Consider the following 12,062-nt stretch of genomic DNA (forward strand, 5'->3'; position numbering starts at 1 on the left):
GGTTCACTTCCCAACAAAGTCCCAAAACCTACATATAGACCAGGTTCCAGGAAATACAGCATATGTTCAAACGTATCCATAAACTAGGGCAAATATATACCTGAAAGCAGTAGTACACTAGAGTTTGCAGTGAGTACCCCCCAACACTTCATCTCCACTCTTCCAACCTTTGGAACCATGATTCTTCAATAATTTGTTTGGCTTTGTATGTTAACTCTCTTTTCAGGCCCCAGGTTCCAGATGCCATCAGAATGCCGGCCAAGCTTCCCTGGACTGAAGACCCCACCAATGCATTCTGGAGCTCCGCTTCCCCAGAGACTCACCCTACTAGGGAAAGAGAGAGGCAGACTGGGAGTATGGACCGACCAGTCAACACCCATGTTCAGTGGGGAAGCAATTACAAAAGCCAGACCTTCCACCTTCTGCAACCCACAACTACACTGGGTCCATGCTCCCAGAGGGATAGAGAATGGGAAAGGTATTGGGGAGGGGATGGGATATGGAGATTTGGTGGCAGGAATTGTGTGGAGTTGTACCCCCCCATCCTATAATTTTGTTAGTCTCCTTTCTTAAATAAATTTTTTAAAAAAGAGTGAAAAATAAATTTTTTAAAAAAGAGTTTTTTATAAAAGCCCTAGTACCCTGTCCATCAGGTTGGCCTTCTCATTCTTCTATCGCCTTTCTAAGGTAATTTCTATATTCATACTTAACCAATTTTATCCATTAGTCTGAAAATTCTATAACAGCAGGGATTATTTAACTGTTTCATATTTAGCACCTAGAATAATGCTGAAACATATGATGCTAAAAATATCTGCTGGGTGCATGAGTAAATTATTAGAAGAAAAAGAAAAACTAAAGAGAAGCACAGAGAGGTAGAGAAACAGGGTTTCAAGTTACCCCATAAGAAACTTATCATTCAGGTCAAATGTCCACTGGTCACTTATGTCTTCACTGGTATCTCTCTTCATACAACCAAGCACTTATATGCTCATTCCAAGTGTTTAAGTAGTTGAACAGATGAGTAAATGCTATCTATCAAGTCTTGCCATAGGTCAGATACTAATGGACAGAGGATATATCTACTTCTTTTTTGCCTTCTCTGAACACAATATCCACATGAAAGCCAAATAAAAACTAGATTCCTAGCTAGAGCACACACACACAAAATATTTCATTTGAACTTCAACAACAGGGAGGTCTTCTCAGAGAAAGGGATAGCCAAGTAAGGCCTAGTGGATAAGTTTAGTTGATTAGATAGTAGGGCTTGTGGGGGGAGGGAACAACGTGGACCCAGAGCAAAAAAGAATAGAAAGTTGTTCAAGAATTGAGAATAGCGGGTTGGGAGTTTAGAAAACAAAGAGGGCAACAAAAGCATTAAAACTTAAGGGGCCTGAAGGGACCAGAGAAATTGAAAATTCTTGACATGAGCTACTATTGTGTTTACTCTACCCACAGAAGAAAAAGAAGTGTGAAATATCAAAATGAATATGAAAGGGAAGCTGGAATGGTCAAAGAAAAGGGAAAGATCAATGGGCCATTAGTATGTCTCAGTCTAGAACATTCCTTGTGGTCTTATTTCCTCCCTGCACCCTGGAAAAAAAATTGCAATGTTAAAAAAGTTGATTGAAAACTTTGATTCCTCCTACCCTTTTTTCATCCAAAGGGGGGGAAAAAGGAATAACATTAAATGTAATAATTGAGGAAAGAGACTAAAAAGTATTTTCAATGCAGGACATTTCTTCAACTATATGAACCTGGAATTTCTTTCAAAACTAACTTCATTTGAGATCTTGAACAGTCTATTAGTTAGCAGAGATTTCTGAACAGAATTCCCATTGGAACCTACAATCCCGTAAATGCACAGTGGCCAGGCAATATGTAAACATTAAATAAGAAACTAAAACAGGTAGATTCTGATTTTCCATTTACTGTTGCTTAAATTAACGTTTCTCTGATCCACAGCAGTTAACATGAGACGTGACTTAATACTGATTCTATCTGAATATGCTAGCTTGATTGGGAGCAGGTCACTTGAGACAAAGATGTTTATTAGATTTGTGTAATATCCTCAAGAGTATGTCATCACATAGAAGTGTACAACAGAGCTGAAAGGAAGAAACAGAATTGTCAAGACAAAAATGTTCAGCTTTCTGAGTATGGAGTAAAAACAGTATGGACTTTAACTAGTCACATTTTTTATAACTGCATTAATAAAAGCTACCAAGAACTTGGGTTACATATTACTGTTAAATGTCATTCCTTCTCAAATTAGTTAGCAATCACTTGTTGTCATGAAAGAAATGAGGGTGTTGTGGAAAATACTTCTAATCCATATTATGTCTCCATCCCTTTCTACTAAACCTTTCTATTGAGGACATTATGAATTTTAATTTTCTTAGTAATGGTGCTAAAGCATATTAAACAATGCTTCCATCTAACAAAATTTATACCCCTCTTATCCTATGTTTTTTATCAGTGTTTCCTTTTTATAAATAAAAATTTAAAAAAAAAGAATTGAAAGACAACATACTTAAAATATATCTGAATACACTAAGAATACATAAAAGCTTTTACCAGTATTTGTTAGTTAATGGCCAGGTAGAAATTTACATTTCCTTTTAAATAAAGCTAAGGAAATAAAATTTGTTCCTTAAAACTATTCTCCTCTGTCCTCGCTTGAAAATTCAATGTGCCATCTCCTCCAAACCCTCTTCATCACACTGAAAAATACTTACTCTGACTATTAGCTATGATACTCAAGGACTTGTTACTAAAAATGACTGAAAGTATGGGAAACAGTAAACAAGTCATTAAGGTGAGCCTGAGATGATTTACTTTAAGAAAGGCCATGTCTATCACGTAAATTCTACTTCTGCTATCCATTACAGACTTAAAAGTGTCTGCCTACAGTAAAACATGATCCCAGCAATTCTTTCTTTCTTTTCTTTTTTTTTGTTATTGTAGTTATTATTATTGTTATTGATGTCATCATTGTTGGATAGGACAGAGAGAAATGGAGAGAGGAGGGGAAGACAGAGAGTGGAAGAGAAAGATAGACACCTGCAGACCTGCTTCACTGACTGTGAAGTGACTCCCTTGCAGGTGGGGAGCCAGGGGCTCAAACTGGCATCCTTACTCTGGTCCTTGCGCTTCATGCCATGTGGGCTTAACCCACTATACTACCGCCCGACTCCCCAGCAATTCTTTCTAATAAACCATTTAGAAGCATTTGAAGAAAGGGATTGCTAGGAAGAAAGGCAACAAGAAAAACAATAAATCTTTAATTAAACTACAAAAGCTTGACAACAAAATGAGAAAAATACTACCTTGAGTTTACAAAGGAAATTGCTTATAGAAACTGATGCAGGGACATTAGTAGAAGCATTTCATTCTACTCAGGAAATTAAAAGTTGTGCTTTGCAATAGCTTCAGATCCTTCTAGAAAATTTAAAATAAAACTAAATAACTACCTTCCAAGCTATCCTGGGAAGGCTTACAATTTAAACATAAAGCAAGCATGGAAAACTCTGCCAAAAGTATCCTGATCTTTGCTTTGTTAATTTCAAACCCTTCTTTTTGTTCTTTGTCCATCAATGAGCAGAACATAAAGTTTTCAAGGGGTCTGAGGGGTGAGTATGGTCTAATTTGGTATCAGGAAAATAAGCTATCTTTTTCCCCATTGTTTTTCAGTGATCAGTGGAGTGACATCTTTTCTTTGGCAAATAACTTAAGAAATTGTCAGTGTACCCCCCCACACACACACACACAGAAAAATGCTTTCTCAGTAGCATTTCAATAGACATCTGCTGGAACTGAGGGCAACTAAAAAGCTGGTTGAGAATAAAATGAAGAACAGCTGCTAAGGAACGTTTAACAAAATTTCACCAAAACAAACAAAACATTCATCCCTTAGCAGGTGCCTTGAGTATACAGGGTTATGGCTGTGCTTGAATAAACAGCAAGCAGTTATGAAAAAAGAAGGGAGGGTTGGGTGATATGAAAATCCCATCTTAATTATCTGGTTGCTTTGCAACTAGCTACTCCCCTCCTCCTTCCCCCCCCCCAAATGTCTTACCCTTAAGATTATTAGTTTTCCTTGCTTGAAACTAATCGATATGTTGTTTGGAGCAGATATCAGAAAGGAAAGCATGTCTCTTCCCTGTGGGTAATGGCCTGACTCATCTGGAGCTGGAGGATTTAATGTGTCTCACTGCTAAATCTAGGAGAGGTAAAGCTTGCAGGGCCTTGGTCCTCCTACTACACATGACCCTTTCTTTAGCAGGACATTCCTTATGCTGTGGCTCAGAAACTACCTCTTCTGAAGGGCTGTAATAAACACAGCATCATTTCTGCTGCAATCACTCACCCTACACCACCCTCCATGTCAGGAAAGACAAAAGAAACTCCAGCTTCTTGCTGGATGAAACAGTATTGCAAGCAGGGCTGGGGAGAACCACAGGTGGCCACCTTCATAGACACTCTATCACAAATGCAATTACTAGAACTCACAATAAGGAAACTACACCAAGAAAAAAAAAATAATAGCCTGAATTAAATGCCTTTGTTGTCAATACAAACTATTTTTCTTCCACTGACTTTCTGACTTACGGTGGTGCTGGTGACTGAACTTGGAACTTCAGAGCTTCAGAAATTACTCTTTTTATAACCATTAAGCTGTCTCCCCAGTCCCCAGTCTCCCGTCCTTGACTTTTCAAGGAATAGAAAAGAACAGGATGAATTATGCAACACAGACTACCCCATCATAGAGAGGAACCTTGTTACAACATATATAATCAGGATTTTTTGAATAATGGAAAAAAAGAATGAGATCAAGGAACCATTACTGAGTGTTTTACTACATATGATTAAATGTGCATTTTACACACAAAAAAAGATACAAACATTTGATACCAGATACATTGGGTTAAGAATATCACTACCCCTTAATTTCAGAGTTAAATTTATTAATAAAATATAAAAGTCAACAAAGATGGAGGTCAGTTTTTCATTCAAGGTGCTTTAGAATGTGTTAAAACATTCTTTCTAAAGCTGACATTAAAAGCTTCCAAAGAACAGTGTTATTACAAAGCCTTCCAGTTATTACAAAACAATAGTCCTCCTCTGAGGAAAAAATAAAAAACAACCAGAAAACAATTTGCTGTTAAAGGAAAACTTTTGCTGTTAAAGTTAAAAATAAGATCTTCATATGAAAGAATGTACTTTTCTCTATACTTTTAAACCCAGTGACTTAGAGGGCAGTATTTTCACATTACACAGGACCACATGAAGGATAGCATACACAAATCACAGATGAGCTGTCAAATGAATACTAGTAGGCATATTACCCTCTAGAACAAGATTCACAGAAAATGGAAATGCTTCATTTGCCTTTACATTTTACATTCTGTTACCTGTCTTGCAAGCATACCTGAAACTGAGGTAGTAAACTGGATTACAGGTTCTACAAAGGAGAAGTATATTCTGAAATATATTTACTACCCACCAGTTTTTTTTGTTTGTTTGTTTTGCTTTTTTTTCCCTCCAGGGTTATTGCTGGGGCTCAGTGCCTGCACCATGAATCCACTGCTCCTGGAGCCCATTTTTCCCATCTTGTTGCCCTTGTTGTTGTGCTTGTTGTAGTTATTATTATTATCATAGCTGTTGTTGTATAAGACAGAGAAAAATGGAGAGAGGAGGGGAAGACAGAGAGAAGGAGAGAAAGACATCTGCAGACCTGCTTCACCATCTGTGAAGAGACCTCCTGCAGGTGGGGAGCCAGGGGCTCGAACCAGGATCCTTACACTGGCCCTTGTGCCACGTGCACTTAACCCACTACACTACCGCCTGACTCCCTCCAATGTGGTTTTTAATCACAACCTTGAATGCATGCGCCTGAAATAGGAAGAGAGGATAAATAACAGAAAGACTGAGAAACAGAGTTGCATAGGAGGCTGGGCCAGTGGGTCCTCTCCCAGACACTTAACTTGCACTGTGAGTGTTTGTGTTTGACTCACAAAACCAGGGACAAGAGGACTGTCTAACTGTGTATGTGAGGCTCTCACAATAAGTAAAATTTAGAAAGAAATAATATTCATAAATAATTAGAATCAACACTAATTTTCCAGGTTGGTGTAATTGAGAATAGAGCAGATGAATAGATAGATATCAACAAAGGCTCTTGAAGATATTTTTAAGGACATATTCAGAAATCTTCTGTCTAGGTCAATTAGAGAAATACTTATCCAATCAGGTTATGCCTTTAAAAATCTTTTGGATGGGTCCAGGTGATGTCATACTCAATAGGGTGAACATGTTATGCTCAAGCACCCAGGATCGAGATCCAGGAGGCTTCACTAGTGTAAATGGAGTGCTGTAGATGTCTCTCTCTACCCTCCTCCTTCCCTCATCCCCTCCCTCCCCACTCCAATTTTTCTCTGTCTCTATTCAAAAACAAAAAGGGGAGGAAATGGCTGCAAGAAAAGGGGGATTCCTTGTGTAGTCATTGAGCCCCAGCAATAACCCTGTTGACAATTAATCATCAGGAGATTGTGTCTATATTCAGCTCTAGGGTAAATATCACCGATATGATGAAACCCTAGATTATTCCCAGAGCAGGGCAAATATGAGATATGGAAACAATGCTGATATGAGGGCACAACATCATATGAACAAGAACTGGAAATATGCTCCACTTCATTTACCAATAAAGAACTGCACACTGAAATCACACTGAGGTGATCATCTCACACCTGTGAGAATGGCTCATTGCCTCAAAACAGGAAAAGACAAGTGTTGACAAAGATGTGGAGAAAAGAGTTCTGTTACATTGTTTGTGGGAATGCAAACTGGTGCAGCTTCTATGGAAAGTAGTCTGGAGAGTCTTTAAACGAATAAAATGGAAGTATCATATAATTCTGCAATGCCACAGCCAGGCATATATCCAAAGGACATGAAAACAATGCAAAGAGACATATGCACCCCTGCGTTCATAGCCAAGGTCTAGAAACAACATAAATGCCCACTGAAAAGTAAGTGGATAAAGAAGTTGTGGGACATACATACAATGGAATAGTACTCGAATTTAAAAAGATAGCAACGTGTTCTTCAGGAGAAAATTGATGGAAGTGAAGGTGATTGTTCTTAATGAAGTAAGCAAGGAAGAAAAAGACAACTATCATGGGGCCAGGTGGTGGCACACCTGGTTGAGTGCACATGTTACAGTGCGCAAGGACCCAGGTTTGAGCCCCTGGTCCCCACCTACAGGGGGAAGGCTTCACAAATGGTGAAGCAGTGCTGCAGGTGTCTCTCTGTCTCTCTCCCTATTACCCCTTTCTCTCTCAATTTCTGACTTTCTCTATCCAACAAATAAAGATTTAAAAAAAGTTTAAAAAAAAAGAGAGAGAGAGAGAGAGAGAGAGAGAGAAAGACAATTATGAGAGTGATTCACTCCTATGCTGAATATTGGGAATGGGAATGCATGAACTTGAAGAAAAAAGAAAAAGTGATCAAACTATCTCTGACTTTTTGAGAACTATGGTTTTAATTACTGGAGGTTAGGGAGGTAGTCCACAGAATTTTGGTGGAGGGTATACAGTGCAACTATACACACCCCTGTTATCTTACAACCTTGTAAACCAACCATTATTAAGCTACTTATAATATATAATATATATGTTATATAAAAGAAATGAAAATATTGAAAGTATTCTTTTATATATGTCACAAGTCAGTTCTCTCTTCAGATGTCAGTAAAATCAGGTTTCTATGCCTTTTCAGATTTTAGAGGTATCCTCATATATAGGAAAACAATGGTAGCAGAAAGGAGAATAATTGTACTTATCGCTGTTCTTCTGTACACACACTAACTAGGGCCTTAAACAGGTTGCCTTCTCTTCATGAAAGCACATCGTTATATTTTGAAAAATGATAATCTCAAGTGTGACTTCCACCTCTGGTGATCTATGATTAGGTAAGACCCATACTGTCCAAATGAACAGAAAAAGTCTATTATATTTTACTATATATAGTTACTTTTAACTGGGGACACAGTCTACCAGGTGTTACACAGCTACCCACAGTTTAAGAGGGTACATTCAATTTCAAACACTCTAATAATGATCAGAAGTTAAATCAGAGGTTAAAGCAGAACATGAGTCGATTTAAATACTAAACCAGAACCTTACTCTCAGTACAGAATTGAAGATTCCTTACTCACCAGAACAATGACTTCATGAGAGAGATAAAAACATCATGCAGGTTGAGGAGATGAGTATACATTTAATGAATTTATCACTTTCCAAAAATGGTCTTTCTAGATTATTAAACAGCAGACAAAATCAATCTGTAGTAATAATAATAGGAAATATCTACCCCTTCAAAAACTATTTCATAAAAATTCTGATTTATTTTTTTTTTATTTATTTTTTTCCTGGAGCTCCGCTTCCCCCAGAGCTCTGGCCCACTAGGGAAAAATACAGACAGGCTGGGAGTATGGATCAACCTGGCAGTGCCCATATTCAGTGGAGAAGCAATTACAGAAGCCAGACCTTCCAAATTCTGCATCCCATAATTACCCTGGGTCCATACTCCTAGAGGGTTAAAGAATAGGAAAGCTATCAGGGGAGGGGATGGGATATGGAGTTCTGGTGGTGGGAATTGTGTGGAGTTGTACCCCTCTTATCCTCTGGTCTTGTTAGTGTTTCCATTTTATAAATAAAAATTCTAAAAAATTTCAGATTTTTTAATGTGTTTGGGAGCTAGTTCTACCCAACAAATCATTTTCATTTCTTTTCACAAAAATACTATAGGTACATCGTTATCACAGAATGCAGAACAGCTTGACCAGCTTGACTGTTCAGAGTGATTTATTTGATAAGTTCATTTAAAAAATATTTTGAGAAGTACATGTAGAAAACCATAAAAGATTAAATGAATGAAAAGTTAGTGAAATCTTTAAGAGAAAATACTAAGCAACTGAAAAACTTTTGTAGTTTAAAAATCTATGCTGTTATAATTAGTAACAAGAAGACAAGATTTTTCCAAGAGAAACAAAGACTAAGTATTAAACAAATCTTTGTGGAGGAAAGACAAGTAGGATATATAAAGAAAAAAGGGTGTTCCTATGTTTAATTATTAGTTCCAGGCGTGCTATTGAAATACCATGAATATTTGAAGAAACAAAGGGCCAGGCAAACCTAGAAAACATCAAATATATAAATACAATGCATGTGCTTGAAATCTGTGGTGAACCATAAAATGCCCTAAAACATCTGTGCTTTATTGTAAGGATATAAATGGAGATTATACACTTTAAATTTTATTTTTAAATATTGCACTCCCATGTGACTCACAGTCTATAGATAAGAACTTCATTTTTTTAAATAGTTTCTTTTACTATTAATAAATGCGGTCACAGGACTCTCATTGATCCTATTCTTAGTAGCAAAACATGTTAAAAGACTTTAAGAGACCAGGAGAACACTACAAGCTATTTTTATACAATAAGTTATTTCTCACTTTCAGGGGATGATAAACAATGCAACATCAAATTTAAGATGGTAAGCTTGCTTAGTATCTTTCTTCTTCTTCTACTTCTTCATGAAAAAGCTCAGAGAAGGAAGATGACAAGGTGACAGCTAACATCAAACACTGGTGAGAGAAATGCTTGCAGGTCAGTCTGGAGAGAGACCTCTGACCATCTAAGCAGCTGCTGTCCCTGGCACTGTCCAGGCCAGCTCCATATCTGCATAATATGGCTCTGTTTCCTTGTCTTCTGTTCCCAGCTCTGATCTCCATCTGGCCTGCAGAACTGGACAATGGCATGGCTCCATGCTGATGGTTCCTGCTGTGCTGACAGCCTGCATTACCCCCATACTGTTTACTACCACTAGGTTCTGGCAACCTATTCAGTCCTCAGAATCTGACCTTGGCTCTTGCACTCATTTTCCACCTCACTAACCCTCCTCAAGTCTGACAGCTTGCAGTGACCTTCTCTTTTACAAAGACAGAAATGTCCTGATGTTTCATGTGTAAACTTCTCAAGCAGAACACGTCATACCCTCCTTTTTTTAGGACCTTGTTTACCTTTAGATTCTATTATTGCATTTCTAGTAAAGCAGGGATGATTCCAACTGAGTAACTTGAGAAAGCCTCAACCTTTTTTTTAAGCCTTTAAGAATCCCTAAGTTTCTTCAGCTAAAAAGGCAGAGCTATGGGGATAAGCAGTGGCTCACCTGGTTAAGTGCTCACACTACAGTGCACAAAGACCTGAGTCCAAGCCCCTGGTCCACACCTGCAGGGGGAGAGCTTCACAAATGGTGAAGAACTTGAGCTGTAGGCTTCTGTCTGTCTCCCTCTATATCTTCCATCCCCTCTCAATTTCTCTGTCTCTATGCACTAATAAATAAAATTTAAGAAAAAGTATAAAGAAATGTCAGAGATATTAGATTAGACGGTGTTACAGGTTACTTCTAAGCTGTAATAAAATTGCTCCTGCCTTCCTGATCTCAGTGATAGAGCTCTACCAGTCACCTAAACCATGAGAATCATCCAGAAATCCTCTAATACCACGGTTCCATATGAACAAATGATTCTATCCCTGCTACTTTATCACTCAGTACTTTTACCTTTGCCTACAGACCACTTCAGCTTCCTCTGTGAAGTCATCCTCCAGAACCTGTACCTGACAACTCTGTCTACTTCAGGACTTGTGCTTCACGGTTCTCCCTATGTCTCCTGATACGTTCCAAGAATGAGTTCACGTCTGCCTCCCTAAGAGCAGTAGACCTTTTTTATTCCTCCAGAAAGGCACACAGTCAAGAAGACAAAACTGTGAAAGGAAGAAAGGAATCATTTTCAAGTCCAACTATGCAAAGGGGACTTAATATTTTCTTTTGTCTATTTTTAAATCTTAGCAAACAGCACTGCAGGGAATATATATACTTCATAAGCGGTGGAACAGTGCTGCAAGTGACTTACTTCTCTGTCTCTGTCTCCTCTCTCTCTCTCTCCCCCCTTCTTTCTATGATCTGTTTGTAATCTGTCTACACAGGACGAGGAGGAGGAGGTGAAGGAGGACAGTAGGGGAAGATGAGAAAATAAAATGGCTTCTGGGAATGATAGGGTCATGTAGGTACAGAGTCTCAATGATAACATCAGTGGTGAAAAGGACATATAAAGAGTCGGGTGTAGGGTAGATAGCATAATGGTTATGCAAAGAGACTCTCGTGCCTGAGGCTACAAAGTCCCAGGTTCGATCCCCACACCAACATAAACCAGAGCTGAACAGTGCTCTGGTAAGAAATAAACAAAAACAAACAATCAAAAAGAAATAAAAAGAATCCATTACTACTTCCTGTAGCTTGCTACTATCATGATTCCAGATTCACATCAGTGGCTCATGTGAACACTGCCCACTGGAGCTAGTCAATTTTACCTGATACTGAAACCCTAGAATTTAAAAGGTCAAAGTACTAGAAAAAAAACTGGAAAAATCCAAAAACACTGAAGCCGTGCATGTCTAAACTCCATGCTTGCATTCCACCTATCTATGGCAGTACCTATAAGTATTTAAAATATTCTGAGATCCAATCTTACCCTAAAATGATCCACCGGGATCAAAGCAAAATGTATTTTGGGATACATTTTCTCATCTGCTATAAGTCTCCTGGAGAATGCAATGTAACAATATGGGTTTAAATGCACTGTATCTAGTTTTATCATAAAAGAAAGGTATTCTGTTATCCAGCTACATAGATAAAAGGGACTGTAGAAAACAGAAGCGGGGAGGGAAGCAGAAGTTAATATCTAGATGATTTTAAAATAGGTCAACCAGCACTGTCAAATGATTAGTGAAATCAGCATTAGAGATGTGTAAAATGGTAGAAAGTGTTCAATAACATACATATATTAGCCTTTGGAAATTTTCCTTATAAAGTTTAATAATTCAAATTATAATAAGGAAGATACAGAAAAGGATTACAAATACAAGAAAACAGAAGAGTATGTTTGCCTTTTATTTTGATTTCTTGGATGGTTTATTTCCCTGCAATACACTTCTT

The 12,062-nt window shown here is 37.9% G+C and overlaps 1 protein-coding gene and 1 pseudogene across 10 annotated transcripts in view; both read right to left on the reverse strand.

The window, feature by feature from the left end:
- The window catches only part of PSD3 (pleckstrin and Sec7 domain containing 3), a 551,235-nt gene that overhangs the window by 177,936 nt on the left and 361,237 nt on the right, over positions 1-12,062 (reverse strand). The window lies entirely within an intron of this gene.
- Positions 1-12,062, reverse strand: part of LOC103113241 (large ribosomal subunit protein uL30m-like) — a 36,702-nt pseudogene that overhangs the window by 18,969 nt on the left and 5,671 nt on the right.

Source organism: Erinaceus europaeus, chromosome 2 (genome assembly GCF_950295315.1).
Source record: "Erinaceus europaeus chromosome 2, mEriEur2.1, whole genome shotgun sequence".
NCBI classification, from domain to species: domain Eukaryota; kingdom Metazoa; phylum Chordata; class Mammalia; order Eulipotyphla; family Erinaceidae; genus Erinaceus; species Erinaceus europaeus.